The sequence below is a fragment of the Leopardus geoffroyi genome, chromosome A1, assembly GCF_018350155.1.
Source record: "Leopardus geoffroyi isolate Oge1 chromosome A1, O.geoffroyi_Oge1_pat1.0, whole genome shotgun sequence".
NCBI lineage: Eukaryota > Metazoa > Chordata > Mammalia > Carnivora > Felidae > Leopardus > Leopardus geoffroyi.
Genome location: NC_059326.1, coordinates 78,035,230 through 78,062,139, shown reverse-complemented (window position 1 = coordinate 78,062,139; position 26,910 = coordinate 78,035,230). Strand labels below are relative to the sequence as shown.

At 39.4% G+C, this 26,910-nt stretch overlaps 1 protein-coding gene across 2 annotated transcripts in view; it reads left to right on the top strand.

The window, feature by feature from the left end:
• Positions 1-26,910, top strand: part of NALF1 (NALCN channel auxiliary factor 1) — a 628,680-nt gene that overhangs the window by 63,266 nt on the left and 538,504 nt on the right. The window lies entirely within an intron of this gene.

Sequence of the window (26,910 nt, the reverse complement as noted above, 5' to 3'; positions counted from 1 at the left end):
GTTTTTCTGTAACCTGAGGCTAATTATGAGAGAATTGTGAGCTTCAAAGAGAAAACATAAAGTTCCTGGCATTTATACGTGCTCGAAAGGCCATAATTTATGTTTTTACTCTTTTCACTAATTTGGCAAACATCGCATGTCATTCCACAATATATTTTGGGTAGATTGTTTTTTCTTATTGCCAGCACTTTTGTGCTGTGGGATGCATTCAGTGTCGGACTAGCCAGGAGGACTTCGTTTGGGAGCAAAGTGTTGTTTTATCTCCCACTGGCACACTCTACTTAGAAACGCTTAACATGAAACTGTAAAACTCTTCCAAATGGAAAGATTTTCCACTCTGTATACAATTCCTAATAATTTATATTGCACTACGTCTTGGCTCATCTGCTTCTTGAATATATTTCAGAATTCAAAGGAGAGACAGGAAGAACACAAATGAAGGAATAAAAGAGAAGGAAGGGATCGATGATAATGGTGTCATTGCAAGGCTGTCATAACATGGAACTTTGCAGCTATGTTTCAGTAGTTTTTGTGCAACTAGTAGGAAAATTGTGTTACTAATAATGCAGCAGTACAATTAATAACAGTAGTGTTTCAGTTCTGAATGAAAAAGATCTTAACCTCTAGAGATAAGAAGCCAGCATGCTCAACGGGCATTATTATATTTAATGTGAATTTGATTTCATTGTGCCCTCTGAAAAATAATGTTGCATGCAAAGGAGAAGAAAATACACAAAAAGAAAATTGCCTGCCACCGATTGTTAGTGAGTGGGTAGCTGCCAAGGCGTCCTGTCTCCATGAGGATAAAAGCAGGAAGCATGAATTATGGGGAAAATTGTGTATCCTTCCTTACATGTCAACACATCTCTGTGGCCGAGAATATTGTTTTCCAAATCATAGCAATATGCCTTGCTTTTGAAAGACTTCCATAGAACCATGTAACCCAAACTGAGGGAAACAGGTATGCTATTTAAATTGGTGAAAATTGCTTCCAAACTTTTTAAAGATAGAGAAAAATAAAATGATCATCTTCAGCCATTTCTATTAAAATGCATTTTATTAAGTCTGTTGAAAATTCATTCTTGTGCAGACTAGGAAAATAACATAAGAAGTATGTTGTACCTTTTTTTTTAAGTTTATTTATTTTGAGCGAGAGAGAGAGCATATGCATGCAAGGAGAGGAGGGCAGAGAGAGAATCCCAAGCAGGCTCTGAGCTGTTAGCGTTAACAGCTCCGAGCCTGATAAGGGGCTCAATCCCTCTGACCCGTGAGATCAGGACCTGAGTCAAAATCACAAGTCAGGTGCTTACCTGACTGAGCCACCCAGGCACCCAGGTGCCCTGAGTATGGTGCGATTTTTAATGTGGTAGAACATGCATGGGTCAGACTGTTAAAGTTTTCCTACTCAGGAACTTCTCCTCATTCCATAATGAGGGATGCCATTGAAAAATTTTGTTCACGTAAGGGTTAAGTTGGGTATTTCAGGGAGATAACTGATGGCGTCTTGGAGAATGAATTGGATTTAAGACCACCAGGAAGAAACAAGGAGGCTATTTCATGAGTGATAGAGGGGAAGGACACGTTAAAAGCATAAAATAACATCAGTGTTTAGAGGTGGAAGAATAATAAAGATCAATAAAAATAGAGATAAATACATTCAGAGATGATTAATAATTATTGGGAGAAATACAGATTCATGGAAAATTTAGATGGCATTGGGATAGCAACATATCATGGCCGGTGGAAATTAAGATTAAACACATCTCAGTCAACTGGCCCTATCAAATAGAAGGAGAAAATTGGGATAATTGCAATGTCAAAGAGAGTCCTTTAAATTAAATACAAGGGAAACGGTAAGCAAAGTATTATATTATGCTAGAAAAAAATTCAGTTTAAAAAATATAGCAGAGTAGTTCCATAATGGGGAAAAATGAATGTTAGCAAATTTGATGCTATTTGATGTGACTAAAAACTGTGCTCAATTTATTATAGGACTCAGAAAGTTGAAAGAAGCAAAGTACATAAGACAAATAAAAGGAAATCCAATAATCATGACTTTAAATCTGAAGAGGGAAATTTCTTTAAGGAGAATTATTAGTCTGGATAATTAACACACACAAAGATTATCTTACATTAGCATCAAAGCATGTTTTGATGTAAATGATTTAACTATCAATACTTGATGTTTGAAAAAATGGTAGCATAGAAAAATAATAAGACACAAATAGACTATATTGCTATACTTTTGAGTCTGGCAGGCATCAGTCTGGTAAGAAGCAAGATAGGTTTTAAAACTCCTTGAGGAGGAGGAGGAGGAGGAGGAGGAGGAGGGAAGAAAGAACAAAAAAATGTTCTACAGTGTAGGAGAATTTTCCTCACTTGTACTGACTCAGCACAAGACATCGGAGAATAAAGTTGGAGAAGAAAATGTTTTCTTCCAGAATGTTATAGTCAATGGAATCTTGAAAATGTATGTTAAGCCTTCACTCATTATTAGCTTGTGGTAATTTGGCTTTACGAATGGCACAATGTAAAGTGCTCTATGCACTGTGGTGTTATTAGAGATAATAAGCATCATAATCGCTGTGTGTTCAGCATTATGCTAAGATAAAGAGATATGTTGAAATCGTAAAAGAACAGCGCCTTCTACCATCTGAGTATGGAGTTTATTTGAGGAGAGTGGATACTTTATACAGAAAAACGTAAAGGCCCTTTCTTCCATCATAGGGGTGTGTAGCTTGTAGAGAGAGGCAGAGCTAACCCAGAGAGGGGTGCACTGGCCAAGTTCAGTGAGACTTTCCATCTCTTGGCTGACCTGTGGCTTGTATAGAAGGATGCCTTACTGCATTCGAATGACGAACCTTGTTAATTACAGCTTTTCCCTTCTTTTGATCAGTGACTTTTCTTCCCCTTCTTTCATGAGAGTGTGTATTTATGTATGTATGGCCCAAGAGTGAGCAAGTTCCATTGACCTATTGTTTGACTGTAGTTTATGTTATCCAGAAACGCAGGCATGGTTTGTAATTACCCCTGTGTTCCGAGTAAAAATTGCAGACGTGTGGCTCTAATGTTACCTTAGCTAATCTTTGCCTGTTTGCCTGGCATGCACTCTGTGTTTGCAGTTATTTGTAGGTGCAGATAAATACCCTCTGAAATGAACGTGCGTATTCACTTTGCCTCTTCCATTTTCTCTTTCCCTTTTTGTTCTCATTGTTCTACCCTCCAGAGATAGGTGACTGGGGATAGATGGACCCAGAGATATTCTTATGTCTTCACTGTGAGAAGAACCTGTGTGGACACATTTTTTTCCCTCTTGTTCAAGAACTTACACCGATTATTTGGTCCAATTTAAACATAGCTTTAGGCATGAACATATCCTATAAGTACTCAAAGGGTATAAGTACAGTAATTATTCAGTGCTTCCTTTGTGATTGAAGTTTGCTTTACAGGATATTAAATTCTTGTGATGGAGTTAACATTATTCCTAATGTCCCATAGGTAGAAAATAGGGACAGTAAGCTTTTTTGAAACCCAATTATGTCGGTTCCAGGAATACTTGTTGAAACTGGCAATACCTGGCAGATTTTACTAGGGTTTTTTTTTTTTTGTTTGTTTGTTTTGTTTTGTTTTGTTTCGTGTTGTTTTGTTTTTGTGGATGAGGGACGTTTTGCAAAAAACGGTCTCATAACATATTGGCATATTTTGTGGTGAGTATTTAATATTGATGGTTAAAAGAACTAGAGGATACTCTGAATAGAGAAGAAAAGACTTTTCCTATTATAATCACTAATATCAGATTCTGTGAGTCTCTGTCCACTTCTGGAGTCTAACAGTTAGAACACAGCAATTATTCAAGAGGGGAGAAGCCAAATTGGGTTAAAAAAAAACAACAACCCAGGGGCGCCCGGGGGGCTCAGTCGGTTAAGCATCTGACTTCGGCTCAGGTCATGATCTCACAGTTTGTGGGTTCGAGTCCCGCATCGGGCTCTGTGCTGATGGCTCAGAGCCTGGAATCTGCTTCAGATTCTGTGTCTCCACCTCTCTCTGCCCCTCCCTTGCTTGTGCTCTGTCTCTCAAAAATGAATAAACGTTTAAAAATATTTAAACAGAAAACAAAAAAACAACAACCCAAAAGAGTGACAAAATCCAAGAGCTTTCAGACTGAACGAAAGGGTGACAGGCAGCTGTTCATTATTTCCATGGATGCACAGTGAAAAAGAAGGGATGTGCTGCTCCTCCTGTATGATGCATCTCCTTTAGATAAGTTGGCTTAACGTTAAATTCAAACTGTGGGGAAATTTACAGAAGATATTTGACTCTTGTTTTCTGAAGATTCTGTCACCTGTTTGGAATGGTTCCGGTATTAGTTACCATGCTTGAAAATAAGAGTGACTAGCATGAGTAACTCTTGAATTCATATTCCAGCTCATATACTTTTTTTTCCAGAATATTTCAAGCAACTTTTAAAGACTAAGATTAAAAAAAAAAAACTGTAATGATTCATTGTCAATTTAGAGACTAAAGAAAGTAGTTAAGCTGAGGTGGGTTTATTTATGTCTGGATACCAGAATTTATAATAGGCTATGTAGGTGGGAGAGACTTTATAACCTAAAATTACAGTAGAAATTGATTCAGAATAACTAAGTCTGATTCAAACTTGAGACTCGTTAATGGACAGCAACTTTGAAGATGAGGTTTTAAAAATGCTAATACTGAAACCTTGACATAAACCTACTTGTTAATAGAAGCAGAATCAGGTATTACTTGCTCTGTGCTTGGTGTCAGCTAATGCGGTTTGGGGAAATTATATAAATAGGTTAAGTACAACATATCAGGCAGCATTTTGCATGATATCGAGTAGAGCATCTTATAGGATAAATATAATGAGATGGTTTTGACTGACGCTAAATTCACACTCTAACTCATGTGTTTGAACAATTCTTCTAGCATAACCAGTTCTAGGGGTGACAGTGAAGATTTCCATTGATATCATAGAGCGTTCTCTCTTCTCTCTCTCTCTCTCTCTCTCTCACACACACACACACACACACACACACACACACAATTTCTTCCTTTTGTTTCGCAATATTTCCCAGCTTCTACTCTTAGTCCAGTTCAGATGAGGCTTTGTTTCACTCCCTTGGAACCCGAGGGATCAGTCAAGTCGGACCAGAGCCCCTCTGTCATCCCTGCCTCCTCACTCCAATCCCAGTTCCATTGTTGTGACGCACACTTGGGTTTCTCTTCAATCTAGTTAAGGTTCCATTAAGTTAACTAGGCTAAACGTATTTGTTTTCTTAACAGACTGAGCCACCGAGGCGCCCCCAAGAGGCTAAACATATTTGTTTTCTGTGATAATCAGCCTCCGGGCTAGCATTTTTAATAATTATCATAAATTTTTAAATTTTTCTTCACCAATTTTCCAACTACCCCTTGCCTTCAACATCTTGACAAAATACTGCCGTTAGGGGACAAAAACCGAGCCAAACCATATGATCATTCATTGGTGGATATATCCAGTCACCACACTAGATGCTGAGGTCCCCAAGACAAGTCCCTGGTGTCTGCAACTCGCCTTTTACTGGGTGATGTTGCAAATGGACAAGAGCCCAGTAACTGTTACCCCATGGAGCTGTGGAATCCCCTAGGAGGAACAATAGAGAGGGCTGGCATAAATGTGGAAGTTCAAATAGGGGCTACCATACGAATAAAGAGGAGGAAGCTACTTTAGGCAGGAAGGTAGTGATGATAACACATGCAGAGAGGTGCATTCTTTTCACAAGATTTAACCTATAATCACCAGTGGAGGGAGAGCAGGGAAGGGTGAGGCCAGAGCATGAATGGCCCAAATAGAAGGATTAAAAATAGGAAAAAATCACAGTGAGGTTGGCATTTAAGAACTAACCTTCAGGCCCTAGTGTGGACAAAAGACAGATAAAGGCCAATTCAGAAACTGAGGTAATAATTAGAAGACTGCTGCAGTTGCGAAACAAGGAGGACCAGTTAGGACAGTGATGCTGGGATGGAAGAAAAGAGAAGAATACGGAGGCAGCACTGGCAGGATTCTGGTGTGGAAGGCAGAAAAGATTTAGATGCTGTGGATGGCACCTAAAGTTCAGATGGACCCAAATGTTTCAATGGTGGTTCCACTGAGCAAACTACATAAAATGTAGACTGATGGGCATACTGGCTTTGGGATGGCCATGGCATAATTAGTGACCACAGGTGTGGCAGATCCACACCTAATTAGGAGATAGGAATATAAATATGAATTAAAGTTTCATGAATCACAGTAATGGATGAAACCACCAGGTCTAAAAGAATGAGTGATAGCACATAAGAGCAGTTGATTGAAGCACATACAATAGAATGTTCAGAGAAGAGTCCTTAGTCTATGAGTTATATGTATTAGTTTGCAAGAGTGCCCACACTGGCAGTAATATTTTTCTAATGAAGAAACTTTGTAAATACTTAATTTTACTTACAAACTCACTAGAATAAATGATACACTAGTTATAGGAAGGTAGCCAGATCAGGTAGCTGTGAATATCGTTTTCAAAGGCTTGTAAGAAGATATACAAATATTGGCAATAGCTTTGAACTCCTTTACCATGAGGCATCTAACAATAGGTCTGGTATCATATTTTGTAAAATTAAAGACGTGTGAACTGTGAATCAGAAAAAAGAAAGAACGTAATCAGGACTCAACTCGTGTGAATTTGTAGAGTCTTTGAGCGGGCTAATGAAGTTTGTATCTCTGAATAAACCCACTTACTTAGACATTCTCATTGATACAATTGTGATGATAATATTTCCTGCCATATGCAGCTATTACTGGAAAATTTTAAGGTTAGGGTTTCAGATTGGTCAAAATAGTTGGTGTGTATGCATATGTATGGATTTCTCATCAGCATACGAGCATTTTCGGTTATGCCTCTACAGCAGAATTGCTTAAAAGAAATTTTACTCTCAGTAATAGTGATGAGAGCTTAAAATACTAATAAAGAAGTACTACATAATAGTAGATGTATACAATAGCATAAGGCCCAGGAGATTTTCATTGTAGGTCAGTAGTAAGCATAAAGTGGGAGACGGAATAATTGTGTTGAAGTGATTATATGAAAGCGCTATTCAGCAGCTGTGTTAGCCTCTCTGGAGCCCAGTGTTCTCATCCCTGAAATGAAGATGCCAGATACACCGACACCTGTTTGTCCCACCAGATCCAATCTCTGCCATCGTCCGCTCTGTGGTGGGAGTTGAAGCCATCCCATCTACTCCAAGCTCTGTGTCAGTGAGGTCCTTCACCATTTGGGCCAGGATAGTGGTTGCTTCGGAAGATGAAGAGAGCAGTGGAGGAAGCGATGGCTGCAGTCTTCTCTTAATTCTTCTCCTGGATGTTGCCCTGTCCTGGCCGGGTCCTCAACAGGCCTTTGACCTTCCAAAGGAGACCCTTCCGAAACTTTCTCTCCTTCCCCCTGTCATTTTGGGTATCGATGGTTGGAAAAGCTAGCATCAGGCTGGCCTCTGGGTTTTACACTACCCCTCAGGGTATCCCCGCATCCTGTCTGTTGTAAAAACAACAACCTCCACAAAGCAAAAAAAAACCTTACGTCATGCCAATTTGAGTACCATCTGTATATCCTGTCAAGATCCTAGAGTCTGGAATACTATCCGGGAGAATTATCGTTTGCCTCTGTAGGTTTTGAGAACCACTGTTAGCGGAATAAAACCATTAGCAAGTTTGTTCGGGAGAACAGTTGCCATACACACTCCTTTGCATCTCCGTGGACCAACACTTCTTACCGATTTCTTTTTGAATGTTGATCAGAGTAAGCCTTCAACTGGTTCACCCGCGACGCTTTTATACAATCTGAGTTGTTTGTTCTATATAACGAAAAACAAGGGTCAGTGATTTACTGGGGAAAATCTTTGTCAACGGACACAGGGATCGGCTCTTCCGGGTACTGGTGCCGCTTTTGTATAACAGCGTAAGACGATTGCTGCTTCCGTGGTCACCGGCAACGCGCAATTTCCTCCTGTTTTGGTTGCTCAGAGTCCCAATTTTTGTTTGCCATATGTCACTTAAGTAAAGCAGGGCAGTGGTTGTGGGCGCTGTGTTGTCATGAATGAGGAATGTGTGTAGCGCCTGCTGTATTCACACGTTTCCTGATGTCTGATGTGGCTTGGCGTCTCATACGCCATCCGCAGGGGACACCTGTTTAAGGCTGTTGGGGAAAGAGTTCGCTCAGTCGCTCCCCCTAAATGGGGGGAGCAGTAGCATGGAATCGGAACTCTGTGACCTGCCGGCCTCCGCGGAGCTCAACTCTGTCCCTACAGAGGAAGGAGTCCGGTCCCTTCTACCAACTAAGGGGTTTTCATAAGATTTCATGAGATTGGCGCCCAGAAATGTAACTTGGCCTTCTCTGTAATTTTCATCATCTGCTAAGGAGTAAACAAACAAATAAAAATCCCAGTGTTTGGTTCGCAGGAGTCAGCATTGTGCAGAAAAATCGTCACAAACGTGACCATAGATTAGTCAGTCGTCTGGTTCATTTATCATTCAACAGATTTTACTGAGCCAGCCAGTGAGGATATTATAATGAATAAAACATATATACTTATTATCCACGTAAATGGTTATGGTTAATGCAGGCAACATTTAATTCAATAAATAATTAAAATCAGAGGACCAGAGCTTTTAGAGGTGTCTAACTGAAAATTAGATTCCCAGATGAAGTGCTCTAAGGAAGAGCAGAAGAGTAGGGTAGGCTTCTGACACGGTCTAGTCAACTGGAAAATTTCTGCTTCTGTCAATTAACAGGACAAATTGTTGATAAATTTTAAGTGATCAAACCAAACATCACACACTTAACACACCATTCAAACATATCATATTATCAGTGATGGGAACAGATGTGGATAGACTAGGGTAGCACCTGCGTTAGCAAAGGGACAGAGTTTACATGTGGAGGTTGAGGGCAAGCTGAATTCAAGTTTCGTACAGATCCAAAATGTAGATCAGATGGAAAACAATTACCTAGGCTGTGTCATCATCAGGATGTTGATTTTTAAATCTCTTAAGGCTCAGGCAATACAGTCTCTGTTTCAGGTAGATATACTCTCATAATAACACCTTGTTTTACCTTAGAATGATTAATGTGGGGAAAGATTCATTGACCAAAAAATGAGTTTTCTTTTTTCTAGAGATGTGTCTGCTTCCAAAAATACACAAATATGCTAGTGTACTATATAGACAATACTAGCATATATATTATACCAGCATAGACAATATTGCATATACATATAGCATAGACAGTACTAGCATATATATTATACTAGTATAGACAATATTGGTTATTTTTCCCCTTGCATACAACATAATTTGTAATATAACCGCAAGCAAAAAGTGAGCTGCAAATTCACCATAAATTGGATAAATATTTAGCATTTTTGCAAGTTCTAGTTTATGCAGCTGATAAATAGCAGGTAGTGATTAACTAATTCACTAAGTGAACATCTAAATTGTGATAGGCAATATACTAAATGCTACGAACATAAAGATGAGTAAAAACCTGTTCCCCATGATCCAAGAGCTCATATCCTACCATTGAAAGCATTGCAGAAGAGGTTCTTTTCCCCCAGATTTATTGAGATATAATCGACATATAACATTGTGTAAGTTTGAGGTATACAGTGAGATGATTTGATACACTTACATATTGTAAACTGATTACCGCAATGAGGTTAGTTAACATCTTTCACTTCATATAATTACCATTTTTGTTGTTGTTGTTGTTGGTGGTGGTGGTGTTGTCATGGTGAGAACATTTGAGATCTGTCCTTCTAGCAATTTTCAATAATGCAGTTAAGTACTAACTATAGTCACCATGCTGTACATTAGATCTCCAGAATGTAGTCATCTTATAACTAGAAGTGTGTGTCCTTTGACCCAACGTCTCCTCAGTTGCTTCACTCCGCAGCCCCTGCAACCACCAGCTACTCTCTGTTGACGAGTTTGGCTTTGTTCGATTCCACATAAGGGGCAAGGTCATACAGTGTTTGTCTTTCTTTGTCTGATCTATTTTGTCTCACACAGTGCTCTCAAGGTTCACCAATGTTGCAAATGGTAGGATTTCCTTCTTTCTTGAATGGCTGAATAATATCCATTGCATATAGATGCCACATTTTTTGGGGTAACCATTTGTTGCTGAACATTTACATTGTTTCCATGTCTTGGCTATGGTGAATAATGCTTCAGTTGAACAGGGCAGATATCTCAGTGCGATAGTAGTTTTATTTCCTTTGGATAAATATACAGAGATGCAATTCCCAGGTCACATGGTAGATCTATTTTAATTTTGGGGGGAACCTCCATACCGTTTTCCACAGTGACTGTGTAAACTTATATTCCTGCCAATAGTGCACAATGTTCCCTTTTTTCCAGATCTTTACCAGCATTCTTCCCTTTCCTGTTTGATCATAGCCATCCTAACAGGTGTGAAGCAGTAGATCCTCATGATTTTGATTTGCATTTCTGTAATGATTAGTCCTGTTGAGCATCTTTTCCTGTACTTGTTGACTCTTTCTGTGTCTTCTTTGGAAAAATATCTACTCATGTCCTTTACCTATTTTTTCAGTTGGATTATTTGTTTTCCACTGTTATGTTGTATGAGTTCTTTATATATTTTGGATATTAGCCCTTATCAGACATCCGATTGGCAGATGATTTCTCCCATTTCGTAGGTTACCTTTTCATTCTGTTAATTTTTTTCAGAATTTGTTAATTGGAAGAGACTTTCCTTTCTTCAAGACTGTTCTTGGCTCTCTGGCCAAATATTAGTTGATTGTAGATACATGGGTTTCTTTCTTTCTTTTTCCTTTCAAATTTTTTAAAGTTTATTTTTGAGAGAGAGCATGAACGGGGGAGGGGCAGAGAGCGAGGGAGACACAGAATCTGAAGCAGGCTCCAGGCTCTGAGCTGTCAGCACGGAGCCGTACTTGTGGCTCAAACTCACAAACCGTGAGATCATGACCTGAGCCGAAGTCAGATGCTTAACTGACTGAGCCACCCAGACGCCCCTGCGTGGGTGTATTTCTGAGCCCTCATCATTCTGTTAATCTATGTGTCTGTTTTTATGCCAGTGTCATACTCTTAATTATCATAGCTTTATAAATATAGTTTGGAATCAAGACGTGTGATGTTGCCAGTTTGTTCTTTGTCAAACATGCTTGTGTTTTTGAGGCTTTTTGAGGTCTTCTGAAGTGCTCTACGAATTTGGGAATCTTTGCTCTATTTCACTGTAGAAAACCATTGGAATTTTAATAGGGATTGCTTTGAGTCCGTTGATGGTTGGGGATGGTGTGGATATTTTAACAATATTAATCCTTCCAATCCATGAACAAGGATGTCTTTCTGCATAAGGGTTTTGATGTCAGTTTGGGGCCCATGTAAAACGATTACATTGGAATAGCCATCATTGCATAGTACTCTTCAGAAATTAATTCTCTTTTCAACCACATTAACTCATTTGATACTTTAAACACTTCTGAGAAATAACTATCATTTTTATCACTCTCACATAAGAAATAACGAATTTCAATTGGAGCCAGGACTTTCCTTGAAGGCAGGGAAAAAGTGTTAGATGGTATTGTTGGAGTATGAAAAAAACTTTGAAAAATAGAAAAAACTGGAATAAAAGTTAAAGTATTTAGATGGGTGGGGAGTAGAAGATATGGAAATGAAGAGGAAAAAATGAAGAAAGAAAGCAAAATACAAACAGTTAAAAGATTGCCAGTAGTAAGCAAAGCCTGAGATTGGCTAAGTGCCAGAAGTGTTCATCTTTGAGGGCAGCGCATTGTATAAAGGAGCACCAGGGGCAAGATACTGTTCTAATATCGAGAATGACAATTGTGAGCTTAGGGAAAATATATACGTTTTGGATATGGAGAACAAAATAATACTAGCACATTTTGTATGAAAAGTAAAAAGAAATCTGTATTCACTTTTTTTTTTATTTTTTTGTATTCACTTTAATAAATACAACTTTGTTTTCCGAAGGGCTTAACACCATGAATCAGCTTTAAATTTTATAGCAGAGGGTGTCCTACTTCAAGGTCTCAGCATGAAATGGAAATGAAATTGAATTGTGAGTATTTGGTTCCTAAGTAAAAGGAAGTTCCTTGAGGTTTTAGGAGAAGGGGGAATGGGAGTAAGAGAAGAAATTCAAAAGACAGCTTGACAGGACGAATTAAGTCACTGGAGGTCTCGGCTTAACTTATGAAAATCCCAATGCAGAACCTGGTCTGAAAGGCAGAGTAGCAAAGAGCTAGCTTTTGGCATGCGTAGAGTCCATGCCCTTTCACCAGCTGTGAATGGTTTGGCTAGGAGAGAATGTGAGAAGGAAGAGCATGTCCAGGGAAAGAATTAGGGCATGGCTCCTTCCTCTACTTATTATGATCAGAAAGGCACATGGAAACATACCAGTGTTGGAAAGCCACTAAATCTGATTTGGAAACGATATTATTATATGTGTGAATCAGAGATTATGAAGTATGTGGTCTGTAACTGTATTTCATTCCCTCAATGAGATAAGGACATGGAAGAAATTACTTGAAGATACGATGCTGTTCCACATGTAGTTATGAAGGTGGTATTAGAGATAGATAGATTTTTCCAGTTCAGGGCAACACCTGGCAAGGTTGAAATAGCCTAAGAAGAAATCACAAACTCAAATATTTGAATTAATTCTATAACAGTGCAGGTGTGAAGATGTTTGTCCTCATTTAGATCAATGCGACAAGATTTTGGAATATACCGCAGAGCAATGAAAGAAGGTCCGTGAGACTTATGTATGGGAAACCATCACGCTGTGAACTTACCTACCACATCTCTCTATGGTAATTCAGCCCAGATATTCCAAGTATGAAATAAAGATGTTCATACAAATCTTATTCACTTAAAAATGAAAGAAGAACTTGACCTATTGGCTGTAGAGAATGTAAGATTACGGACAGTTAAATCGTAATACTTTTTTTTTTTTTTAGTAAAAAATGATTGTGATTGGAAAATCACAATTCATGGCTAAAAAATACAGATTTAGAAGGTGATCATTGGAGAATGAGAGCTGAAGCTGTCGAGAGCCTTTGGCTGTTGGAAAAGAATCCCTGTGCACAGGATGCTTGTAGACTTGCACAAATTGGAGAGTGAGGGGTGGGAGGAAGTGGAGGGTCCAGCAAAGGCTGGAAGGGACGTTCGACATCATGGCCTCCATCTCTTGTTCAAACAGAAAACTTGTGCTTAGACTCTTCTAGAAATAGGGAGTTTCTCCCCCCACTAAGATGCCCCATTCCCATCTCCACTGGCTTGAGGTCTGCCTTTATCGAATGTCCAACCACTGACCCTGGCCTGCATTCAGGAGCCACCCCAGTTTGGTGGTCCTTTTCATCCTAGTCTTTCAGGTGTGAACTGGGTGGTCATGCCCCTTCTGAGTGTTCCTCCCCTCCCCACCCCCCCCAGGTCCCTTGTTCCTGTTTCCTCTCACTGCTCCTCACCGGGCATCACTTTCACTTTCTACTTTCCTGATTCTCCTCCTCTGGGCACACTCTAATTAAGTTCCTTCCTAAAATGTGGTGCCCAGATTTAAACATGATGCTCCAAATCCATTTCACACACCAAGGAATCGAGGGAGACAGATGTTTCCTTTGTTCTGAATCCTGTTCCCGCAGCCTAGGTTTGCAAGGGATTGGCAGCCAAGTGTCCCAGTTTACTCCCGTTAATGTTAAATATGCAGCCACCCTAAAAGCCCTGGGTATTTGTAACAAGTTCTGTTATTTATCTAGGTCTCCTTCATTTTGGGATCTGGAGTCAATTCTTTGAAACTTAAGGTGTGCAATTGAAGTCTACTTTATTAAATTACATTTTTAATTCACCAGCAAACGAATCAGCAGAGAATTTGAACGAGGCAGAAAGCGAGCACAGTGTCAGGCCACAGACACCAGGAACATTTCTCGGAATACGTGGCAAAAATATGTTTACCAGTTTTATGACGTATGTTATATAAAATTTATATAACATGTGATAATTTCTTTGGCTTATTTACTCCAGTTTCTTTAATGTCTCTTTTGCTTCCTTTCCTATAACATGCATGAAATTAACGTTCTGTCCTTGAAAGGGACCCACGGGTGCGTCTCCTTTTCTTTGCTGCTCTTTCCCAAACAGTGACAGAGCTCAAGAGGCAGACTGTGGCTGTACCCGTTACCAGCTGCACGAGTAGGGTGAATTTGAAATTGTCTTCTTACCTTCGTTTCTTTACCTTTAAAATGGGCACACTTGTGAGGATGCTGCGCTAATCACACAAGATACCTTACATGAAGTGTTAGACAAATTGCCACAAACAGAAAGGCATCGAATAATAAAATAGTGGCTATTTTATTGGACTACCCCTGAATCTGGAATTTTTAAAAATATTTCGGCACTTCTGTCAAAGCCCATTTCAAGCATTTTTCAAGTATGTATTCACATTAAAAACTTCTTTTAAATGCTTACTCATTTATTTTTGAGAGGGAGAGGGAGTACGAGTGGGGGAGGGACAGAGAGAGAGACACACAGAATCTGAAGCAGGCTCCGAGCTGTCAGCACAGAGCCCAATGTGCGGCTCGAACCCACGAACCATGAGATCATGACCTGAGCTGAAGTGAGACGCTCAGCCGACGGAGCCACCCAGGCTCCCCTGCATTCACATTTTTGATTGTTCTGAAATCTATGATGTCCTAGGGAGACTGTTTCCTACTCAGCTTTGTATCCCTGAGATCTGCCATGGCTCCTGTGGTGCACAGAAGGTCTGCAGAAAACGCTCCTGAAATTCAGGTGATAAATGGCTTAATAAATGAAGATGTGATAGAGTCTAAGAGCTCATGAGTCACACTTGACTCTGGCTTGGTGATAGCGCCTATCAGGATATAACGCTGGTGTAAGCCTGCGACCTGTTCCGTGGGTGTTGACGGCCGTGTTACTGTTATGCCTAGAAGCGTAGCGTGTGCCAGAACCGTTTGCGTGCACTTTCTCGTTTAATCCTCGCCACGGCCCTGTGACACAGATTTGATCACCAGCCCCCTCTTACACAGGAGGAAGCTGAGGAAAGAGGGGATGAGGCTCTTACGGAGGCTCGCGCCCACCTGGGGCGGGATGGAGACAGAACTAGAACCGAGCCTGTCTGGCTCCGGAGCCGAGATAACTCATCAGTGCCCTCTGTTGCCTCTCACCCCGCTGAGTTGCCCAAGCTCAGTGTTTCCACTGATAATAACAATTTAAAAAAAGACTTGACCCCAGATTTAGGTCAATTTGTACATTTGTTTTGTTCTCTCCTGACTGCTTTTGGAAGCTGCAGCTGATGGGCCACGGCACTTCCCTCTTCCCTCTGGCTGCCGAGCCCAGCAAGTTGTGCATGTGGGAAAACAAGGTCAGCTGGCACTTTAGGACAGTTTTACTGTGTCAGTGTTACTAAGATATCGCCACCGAGCTGTTCCAGGCCACGTGCATCACAGCCAGCCTGCTCGGTCGTTTCCTAACTAAGCTGAGATACTCTGAGCCTCCCTAAACTGTGGTTCCCTTGTCTTTGAAATGGTGGACCCACTTTCTCATACCATTAGGAAGCGTAAGTGAAATCACACGTGAGAGCCCATGAAATGTTGGCTAGTTTAGGGTAAAGCTTGTTTTTCTCACCCAAATGACATCGATAACCCAGTGGGAGACCGAAGAACTCACATCAATAACTACAGTATGATGTGGTCTCTGAGATATATTGTACTAGACATATGCAGAATATGGAGCTATTAGGGAGGAAAGATCCCTTCTCATTCTGAAAAGAGAGAGGAAGGTCCATAAAAATTGGGATTTCTGCCCGGTCCTTGAAGAAAATTTTGCTCGGCTCCTTCAGACCGTGGGTAATTTCACAGTGATATGTTCGCCTAGATGGCACAGGTGCAGAGGCATGATTGTTTCCCAAGAATCCCTTCCCCAGTTGCCCAGCATAGACCCTTGCACACACTAGGAATTCAATAAATATCTGTTGGGTGAATTAGTAAACAATAGAAAATGTAACACCTAAAGTGATATACTGTGTTAGGTCAGAGGTATTTTTAACTCCAACTTACTGATGAAAAATTTAGACCGGGAGAGGTTGTAGTTTGTCCAAAACAGTTCACCTCATCAGGAAAAGTGAACTGAATATAACATTTCTGGAAAATCTGTGACTGCATTTTTTTAAAGGGTTTTGCCCTCCGAATTTGGAAAGAAGTGCCAGAATAGAATCGTGTTCAAATTGCTTTGGAATACAGTAGTGATTTCTTACAGTCTTCATTTTCCTAGCTGATTTAAAAGTCAGATGAGAGTTTTGAATTGAATTGAATTGAATTGAATTGAATTGAATCTGTTGACAGCTTCCTGCAGGACCTACCAGTAGGATTTGCAAACCATTCGCAAAATGTAGGACATGACATACAAATTTGGGGATCTGCGGCAACACGTGTGCACATGGAGACAAATACGCACATTGAGATTGACCCAGAATTACTGCTACCGCAACAAGCCTTCTTCAGTGCATTGGAAATGTCAAGAGAAATGACTGAAATAAATGTTGCTCTTTTCGAATTCATTAGGGGGTAAATATTCTAGCTCAGTATCTGTAGCATAGTAGACGATTAATGGTTGATGAATAGAAACATAACAGGCTGACTTAAGTAATTAATTGAACGATGAACTCTTAAAAATACTCGAAGTTTATCATTTAAGGGGAAAAAATGGTCTTTAGCAGGATTAAAAATATAAAGTGACCTTTACAACCTAGTTGATCTTAAACTCATACCAAATAGTGATATGTCTTGTTATTTTTCAGTGATAAGGAAATCAAAACTTAAAACACAGACATGTTTTTATTAAGTATAAGAGAAAATTTTTGTAGGATAATTTTTTGTTTTGTTTTGTTTTAGAGAATTTATGGGGGAAATGGAGATAGATGATTAGAACAAGAACAAAATATCAGTCCCCTGAGATTATTTTATAAAATTCTTTTTTTGTTCACCCCATGGCAAAGTAATCACAAGATTATTCTATTACTAGCTTCCAAGAATTGACATATAGTAGCTGCAAACGAAAATAGCAGTCTGTATTCAACATTATTTTTAACCTTGCTTATTCCGTGAGTATGATTTATAGTCCCGACCAGTGATTTATCGTATATATCAAGATAGGTTCGCATATTCTAGGGCTGTTTTTGTTTTCACCTCATGTTTCTGATAAGAAAATTGAAAATAATCCATCAAGGTAGAATATGAGCAGGCTGGAATATGTCAAAGATCTGAATACAACATGTATCACAAGTCAATAGCTTCGGTAGACGCCTAGCCAATATGTTGTTGACCTTAATTAAGAACTAGCACTTTCACTATATCCTTTGATGAAATTGAGCTCAGTAAGAACTGTGAATTATTCATCCTAAATTACTTGTGCTTAGCAAAGTACATTCTAGATACTCATTTAATGTTCATTAAATAAAGCAAATATAAGATGTAAGAAACCCCTTTTTAATGTAGTAGGTAATAAAGGTCTATCCTGAAATTTTCCGTTCCATAAAACCTAAACATTAATTTTTAACTGGGAACCATCACAAATGGTAGAGATTTTGCATATAATTTTTGAATACCACATTTTAAAAAGTGTGTTCCTTAGAACCCTGCTTTCAGAGGTTGTTAACAAATGTTTCTCTTACCTAGGACCCGAGCTTTTATTATAATAGGCTAATATGCAAAACCATGACCCGAGAAGAGATCTAATTACTGTGTTTTCCACAGTCATTTCACCACAGAATTTCTCTCTTCATTCAGTATGTTTTAGGAAAGGCTGTTGTAAATGATACTGCACATTTCAGATTAGTTTATCCTTTGCCGATATATTTCCTACTTTGTTAATAAGAGATTTTTTGTCACATAATATTTCATATAACTCCTCAAATGCCTCACTGAGGCATAATATAGATAGATAGATAGATAGATAGATAGATAGATAGATAGATATGATGGCTTCCAATCTATTTGATAGCCATTAAATTTTACACTGTATTAATTATGATCATAATATGTAGGCCTAAAGTCTATTTATATGTTCAGTTGCAAAGCACTTTAAAAATCAAAATTCAAATACTTACACTAATAAAAAGTTTATATTAAAATATAATCTCAAACCAATCTAGGAATTTGGGATTTGGAAACATCCAAAAAGTAAAGTTAAAGGTTGTATTAGTTTTATACTTTGGTTAGATTTTTTTGAGCTTTAATCACTAACATAATACAAATCTAAACTGCAAGGTAAAATATTTTATGTATTATAAGTACATTTTCAAATGAAATGGTTTTATGCCCCTTTGGGGAAAAAGAAATGCGTGTCCAGTGATTTTATTTAAGGTGTTAAATGCAAACTCCCTTCTTCCTCAGAAGGAAGAAGATAAATGACTACAAGGACGCTAAAAGGTCAAGGAAAATTTAGGCCAAAACCAAGAATGCAACAAAAGAATCGCCAGAAGCAAAGTAGACACAGTGAAAAGGAAATTCTTTAAAAAGGGAAGAAAAAAAATGACGGTTTAGGTATTTCAAGATTTAATTGACTACTCAAAGTCAGAGAGAACAGAACCTTCTGACGACCTTTTGCAATGGTGCTATTGAGATTTCACCCCGGCCATTAACATATGTTCCTAATTAGACTAGACAACTCTCAGACAGGCTACTGGTAAACCCTGCACTTTTGAGAAAAATATTTGGATAATGGCTTGAAAGCAATTAGAAAGATCATTGGATAAAAGAGTCTGTATTATTTACCTATGAAACCATGGTGCTTTGAGGTCTGTTTTAGAAGTTCAAGCCCAGCTATGGATAACTATGAAAAGTATCTTTCAAGCTCTTCTCGATTAGTGAACTAGAGTCACTATCCTGTATATCTGTGAATAATTTGCTAGGCATAATGTCAGGTAGCTATTTGACCTTTACAACTTTAGGCATACACAGCTGTACCACATATACAGTTGACCTTGGCCCTCATTGATACTTACAATGCAAGACTCCATGGGTCCTGAGACCTCACACAATGGCCTCTGAATTTTAGATGGCTCTCAACAACAGAGATAATCAAGAGAATGTCTTAGATAACTCTGGCTGCTGTTGGAGACTATCATAATTCTAGGACAAACTAAAGTAGATTTTGAAGTTTAGATATTTGGAGGATCTACGCTGATGGATTTTCAAAGTAGCGACCATAGCCGACTGCAGGAACAGGACATGGCTGGGTCCGTGTGCAGCCTTTGATCGCAGGGGGACTAGCTGGTTCAGTTAAGGCTAATGGAACAGTTCTTCATGTATTTTTAAAACTTATTTTGAGAGAGAGAAAGAGAGTGTGAGGAGGGGAGGGCAGAGAGAGGGAGACAGAGAATCCCAAGCAGGCTCTGCGCTGTCAGTGTGGGGCCTGATGTGGGGCTCAAACCCACGAACTGTGGGATCATGACCTGAGTGGTAACCAGGAGTCAGATGCTTAACCGACTGAGCCACCCAGGCATCCCTGTCCAATCCTATTCTTAATAAATGTTTTCTGGAGGTCTCAATTAGTAGAAAAAAGTGAGTCCCAATGATTTTGTTCCTATCCTAAGTGTTCTTTTTTTTTTTTTTAATTTTTTTTTTTCAACGTTTATTTATTTTTGGGACAGAGAGAGACAGAGCATGAATGGGGGAGGGGCAGAGAGAGAGGGAGACACAGAATCGGAAACAGGCTCCAGGCTCCGAGCCATCAGCCCAGAGCCTGACGCGGGGCTCGAACTCACGGACCGCGAGATCGTGACCTGGCTGAAGTCGGACGCTTAACCGACTGCGCCACCCAGGCGCCCCAAAGTGTTCTTGAAATTACTATGTTAATATTATTTATTGTGCCTCTTCGTGTTGTTTCAGGGATCTTCGGGAAGTTTCATAGAAGATCCCTCATCCTGTAAAGGACTTCCGTTTATAGATAGGTGTTTATTTTCACTTTGCAGAAGAAAAGCCTAGAATCGGAGTGGTAAAATAACTTGCCACAGGTGTACAATATACATCCTGTCAGAGCCATAATTTTAGAAATAAACTATTATCCATTTATTGAGTGCTTACTATAGGCCAGATGCTACTGTTCAAAGCACTGTAGATGCAACATCTGATTTTATTTTGAAACGAATCCCAGAAGGCAGTTTTCATGGATGTCATTTTCAGTTATGGAAACTGAGCCTGAAATAGGTGCGATGACTTGGTCAAGGACACAGGACTCAAGTGACAGAGCTGAGACTTGCATTGAGGCCAGTCTCCCTCCCAGTGTCTCCTGCTCTCTCTGTAGGTCCTGAGAAGTGCCTAGTCATGATTCCTGGGAACTCTTGCTTTCTCTGTGTCTCTTTCCTTTATAAGTGCCTCCCTACTCTTTAAGAGGATCTCTTCTTACATAGAAACATGAAAAGAGAAAAACACTTTGTAATGATTAGGAATGCCTTAAGGTATATTTTAGAGCAGGGTATGCTGACATGAATACACAGAGAAAATGTCTATTATAAATGGCATTGTGAGGATGTGCATACACACACACACACAGCCCTCAAACAACTGGGGATAAGGGGTACCAACCCTCCACATAGTTGAAAATCTGCATATAACATATGCCTCCCTATAAACTTAACCATGAACAGCCTTCTGTTGACTGCTGGTCTTACTGATAACATAAACAGTTGATTAGCACATATTTTGTATGCTATATGTATTATATACTGTATTCTTACAATGAATATGATAGAGAAAACAAAGGGTCATTGAGAAATCATAAGGAAGAGAAAGTACATTTACAGACCTGTACTGTAAAAAATCTGCACATAAGCGGACCCCGTGTTGTTCAGTGGCCAACTACACATACATGTATAGAGCAGCATCCGTGTAACTCTTGCATTGTTACAAGAGAGCATGTGAGACAGTGGATAACATTCTCCCTAACTTGAAGGTACTCATGAGATTCACGCTGACTTCTCAGAAGCTGCTCTTGTCCCCTAATTGATACATGGATATGTGCCCATAGAGTATTCTGATATGGACCATGAAACTAAATCTTACAAACCACTGTAGAGCATTTTAGGACACTAGAATAGCATTTGGTAACCACCTCTTGCTGCCCAGAACACTAACGCAGTCCTGTTCGAACGTTGCACAGGGAGAGGGAACCCTTGTCCTTGAAATCGTTCATCTTGCCTCGGAGGCAGGTAACAGGCAGTGACAAACCATGTATGCATCTAGTCACAAAGCACAGTATGACTTTAACTTAGGAGGAACTACTGTAGAAGGAAGGTCATGTGGTGTGGATCTCCATGTTGTTACGTTTTTCTCTGTTTCTGTGCCCATGGGACATTTATTTTTTTTCTATGTCAGGGAAGCACATGGTGAGGGGGGTACCTCACCCATGGTGAGGTAAGGTACCTCTGTATCATTTTCTGCACCCTAACCTCTCTTTATAGCTCCCCGTTTCTTGTTGCATTTTCCCTCTGGCTCTCTGACGCTTTTTTCCACACAGCCCCAATTTCTTCTGTTTTTTGAATTTTCTTTTAATGTTTATTTATTTTTGAGAGAGAGAGACAGAGCACGAGCGAGGGTGGGCCAGAAAGAGAGGGAAACACAGAATCCGAAGCAGGCTCCAGGCTTTGAGCTGTTGTCAGCACAGAGCCCGACGCGGGGCCCGAAGTCATGAACCATGAGATCATGACCTGAGCAAAGTTGGACGCTTAATCGACTGAGCCCCCCCCAGGCTCTCGTGTCCCCCCAAACCTCAATTTCTAATTCTTTCTGTTATCAGTTGCCTGCTTCCCTTAGCCATAGTACAAAATAAAATTATAAAAAAATAACTCTGAGTCAGTTTGGGCTCTTTCTGTGATATGACAGTCAGTAAAAATTAATTTGCTTTTATTTCTGTAGCTTTTAGTTGATTCCTTTTAGGGATCAGATGCTCATTAAAACAAAGAGTGGAACAAAAGTCCACATTTTGTGCCTCTCTGTGACTGTTTTGAACTGAATACGTGAAATCAATATATGACAATCAGCTGTTTAGAAGTTGGGCTACATCAGTTTATTTTAATGGAATTTTTTTACACTTTAAATGAAATCGGTGCTGTTTGAATGTTGCTCTAACATGAAGCATCAATATGTTTGTAATAAGAGGTTTTTCTTATGTTTTACATATGCGGATATAAAGCTTCTCATAGGCTGATCACAGTTCTGAAATATTCTGCTTGACACTTAATCCATCTGTTTACGTCTGTATTGATTATACATATTATTAACCCAGCCAATCCGTGAGACGATTGATTGATTGCAGATTTCAGTATGTATTTCTCCTGTCCTTGTTAGTGCTAATAGGTCTGCATTTCCATCTGGTTTGTAGTAAAATTCCCCTTGAAAGAAAATGAATTTTTAGTGACCTAATCATACGTTTTCTTTATGTCTGGTTTCATTTGATTTGAAAAGATCATGTTTGGGTGAGCACGTTGTTCTTCACAACATATCCTTTTGTCCAGCAACATTTGGAATTGCTAAGCCATTGTTTGTGTTACTGTGGTGTCTAATGTGAAAGGTGTCTATTTTATTTGCTTGATTGCTAGGGAGGATACGGGTTCATCTTATTAACACTGCCCTTGGTGAGGTTGACTAAGGTTCTCAGGGGGCCATCAGCCACAGTCCCCTCCTGGAAGAAAGGGGTGCAACTGCAGAAAAGCTCATCGTAGCTGCACCTGTATGTACAATGACATCCACTTTGTAACTCACCGTGAAGGATAATCCTCGAACGTAACCACTGGTAGCCTCTGATGGCGCTATTATGGTTGGTCTTTCTCTTCCTTATGTTTTGTATTTTTACAGTGAATGAAGAAAAAAATAGCTAAAATATAGCTATTTTTAAAAGGAGGCTAATGTGACCTAGATAAAGAGGAATTTAAAACAGCTAGTTGATTAGACCCTAAAGGATGTGATTTGTCACCGACATAATATGTTCCTCAAATATTTATAAAGGTTTAATAATAGGTACTCTCTAAATATTTCATTCCTTCACCCCCCCCAAATCTAGGTAATATTTATTAGTTGAAATATTTATTAATTTAGTAGGCTTAAATAAATGAACATGGTATTTCAAGACTATTCAGTGAGACCAGGTTTTATAAACGATGGGAGCAAGGTATCTATTTTCATTTATTATGAATGTGAATACTCAGGAATTCTATTTACTACATGGTCTCATGAGAGGCCATTCAATTTCATTTTTAAATCTGTCCTCATTTGCAAGCCTATTCTCATTTTTTAAATCTGTGCTTAAAGAGCGTAACCATTTGTAACCATTCTGCCATTATAGGCAGAAAGATATACATTTGGACGCATACGCATATAATTGGAACTAAACAGGTAAATATTACGTAAGTGGGCTTGCAAGCCTGTGGGCTAAGCTGTAATAACTAATCAAGACAAGATGGCCCTTCAGTATGCCATCACTTACATAAGCAAGCTGTAGGGTGCCATCCACATCAACCAGATATTCCCCTTGGAATTTTGTGGTTAGATAAATATTTTAGGGAGAGATTTAGGAACCCCGTTGGACTGTGTTTATTCAGAACACACTCTGATGATACCCAGCGCTTTGGAAATGGGTGTTTGGGGCCTGTTGAACATTTGCCGTGCAGCAGAAGTCCATAAATTGCGATGAACACAGCAAAGCTGGGAAATGAAGGAAGTTGTGAGATTTCACTATCCTTCTGCTGAGCTGCTTGCCCGTGTGGTGGTGGCGGGGGTGGGGGGGGGTATCTGGTGCGCCAATCCCAGCGGGCATATTTCCTTTCCATTCGGTGGTAACTCTCATTCAGTGAAGCAGCAGATATGTGTCTGCTACAGGAGGAACTCTTGCTTTAGACAGCACTTATTAAGGACACAGTAGTTTGCACTGACTTGAAAAGCAGGGACTGGATGCCTTCCAAGTTGTGAGATAAATCCCTTTATAATCTGTATTGGTTCTTTCAGCCCAATGGCTGGGAAATTACAGATCAAACAGAGCTCTTCAAAGGGTTTGACTTGATATCATATAGTTGACCTTAGCTCAGAGAATATTTTGCTAGAAACATTGTAGATTCCCCTAAAATATGTCTCCATCCATTCCTGGCGATTTTGCACCGTTTCCACTGATTTTACTGATCTTGGTCATCTGATGAAAATATTTGTGAAAGAAGAGACTTCTTAGTATTAGCTGTTATGCTTTGCCTGTTTGACAACACAAAATGACCATTTTGACATAGTCACAGTAATTTTTAGGTGCTGGCTTGAAGAAGTCAAATGCGCTCGGTTTTCCTTTCATTGATTTTTCTTACATTACTATCACTTAGATGAGACAGTCCCTTCATTAGAGTACTTTATCACATGTTGATGTCAAGGTCTCTACCTGTGTCTCTTTCTAGCTCTCTGTATATGCACAGATACAAATATAGACATAGGTATATAGATATAGATACAGACAGATATAGATATTTACAGATATTGTGTGGGTATGTATACACATACGATAAGGCTTGACCTAATGGTGTTGCAGTATCTAGCCATCTGTTTCCTTTCCTAACACTGTCATAGTATTTCCACCCTGGCTGCAAGAGGTGGGAACAGAAAACAAAGAGGTCACCACAGTGGAGAAATTTCCTTGACGTCATGGTACCTCACTGTATGCTCTCTGGCAGACTCTCCCAGAGGTCAGTGAACACAAAGGTTCAAAGACCAAACCAAGGAGATCGAATTCCTGAGGCGATCACATCCATGTAAACATGTGGTGCAAATCAGGGGGAAGAAAATTGTAGGTAACACGCATGGGATGGGGTGCCAGAGGGGTGGGGCAACTTGTGATCAAGCAAGGTAGACCTCTTGGCCTTTGGTGGGAAACTCATCCAGGCAGCTAGATACCTGGTAGTTCTATATTTATATAATTTTATAATATTAGTGTATTAATTCAATGATACAAAATAGTAGAAATTATACCAGTAGAATACATAACTACAAGCACTCAAGTCAATGAGAGAAGTCATTCTGTATTTGTAAGTTTTCTAGTAATACCTGTTTGCTGCCTTTGTGTTAATGATATGTGTTTCAGACGTGCAGAAGTAGGCCCCAGAACTTGAAGAAATAATCTTGAAGCAAACGTAAAATGGAAACAATCTTGTCTACTATTTTTCTCCCCAGTGAACTGGGAAGGCCTGCCATTTTTGTTTTTTATTTTGGTATGGAAAACTATAGTATAGATCCCAGATGTTCTGAAAGTACATAATTTGAGAACCAGTGATTTAGTCTGAAGAAAATTATAACAGGACACCTAAGTAACTATTTTAAGGTGATAAGTGGACATTATATGGAGGATAGTTTCTAGTGATACTTAATTTACCAGAGTCGCCATTTCTATCCATCGAAGTTGACCAGTGACTAATTCTTGGAGGAGGAGGAAGAGGTTTAAGAGCACTTTAACTGATATTTCTTATTTGTGTTGATATTGATTTTCTTACTTGTATCATTCTGTTGTACTATGTTTAGGAGATTTTTATAAAAGATGTAAAATGGTTTCCAATGGTATGTTGGTTGCCAGAAAATGATTAATTCATTCATTTCTTTAGGTTAAGATTTGACAGCTTTTAATTAAAAAAAAAAAAAAAGTACCGAAACAGATGTGCTTACTGTTATTTTTTGCAGCGTCCTCCAAGGCTGATATCTGGAGGTTGGAAATTCAGGCTCCTGTCTGTGCTGTTTGATTTTTTTTGTCTAACTCATGTCAAAACCTGCTGTACAGGCACATAGTCTTTCCATTCCCCACTCAGCCTCCGATTTCAGGACCTTTATTCTCTCCCCCACCCCCCACATTGTATGGTTAACTTTGGACTCAACTTTCAGATGTAGACTCAACAGGACGCCCCTAGAATGGGAGATGTATACCTACTGTGTGCTCTCTGTGTGTACTCTCACAAGTATCACAACAATGAGCTTACATTTATTTTTCTGACAGAATGTGAGCCCGTTGAGAGTAAAACCAGTGGCTATATAAAGAAGAACGTCCAGTCCAGCCCATCATTTTATTCTTGGCATCGTAGCACGCACTAAATAAATTGTTGACTGAATAAACAGGTCAGTGCTCAAAATACCCAATTTGAATCTTCTTTGCCACCTACAGGTTGTGTGCCCTTGGATACGATAATTATAATTTTAATGACAACAGTCGTGACAGTAGTAGCAGGCAGCCATCACTGTCACATACGGAGCACTTACGATGCACTAGGTCCTTTTTAAACTTTTCCATGTATTAATTCATTTAATCTTCATAATAAACCAGTTCATTAGGTACTATGATTAGGCCCCTTTGTCAGATGAGTAGGGAGAACAGAAATGCTAAATGATTGGCTCAAGGTCATTTAGCTCAAAAGCAGAGAACTGTCCTTGGACTCAGACACTTCAAATCTGAACTACTGTTGCTTTATATGTTGGGCCTCCATTTCTTTATTTATAATAAGGGTCGTTGTAACAATTTCAAATACGGGTGGTCAGCATTGCGTGTTCTGATCTGTGCAAGCTGCTTAGCCCAATGCCTGATTTGTAATGAAAGTTTAATAAGAGCGTTTATTGCCATACTATATGGCAGGTGCCTTGCTCAGTGCTTATAAGGCTGTAGGCTTGCAATAAATGTTGGTTCCTTTCTTGTTTCTTTCCCTTTAAGTAGAGAAAGTCAGAGGCAACTACTAGCGCAAAGGAATTAGGTTGGGAGCATATTGAAACGGCCACCGAGAAGACTAATGTAACTGGTACCAGCTGTAGAAA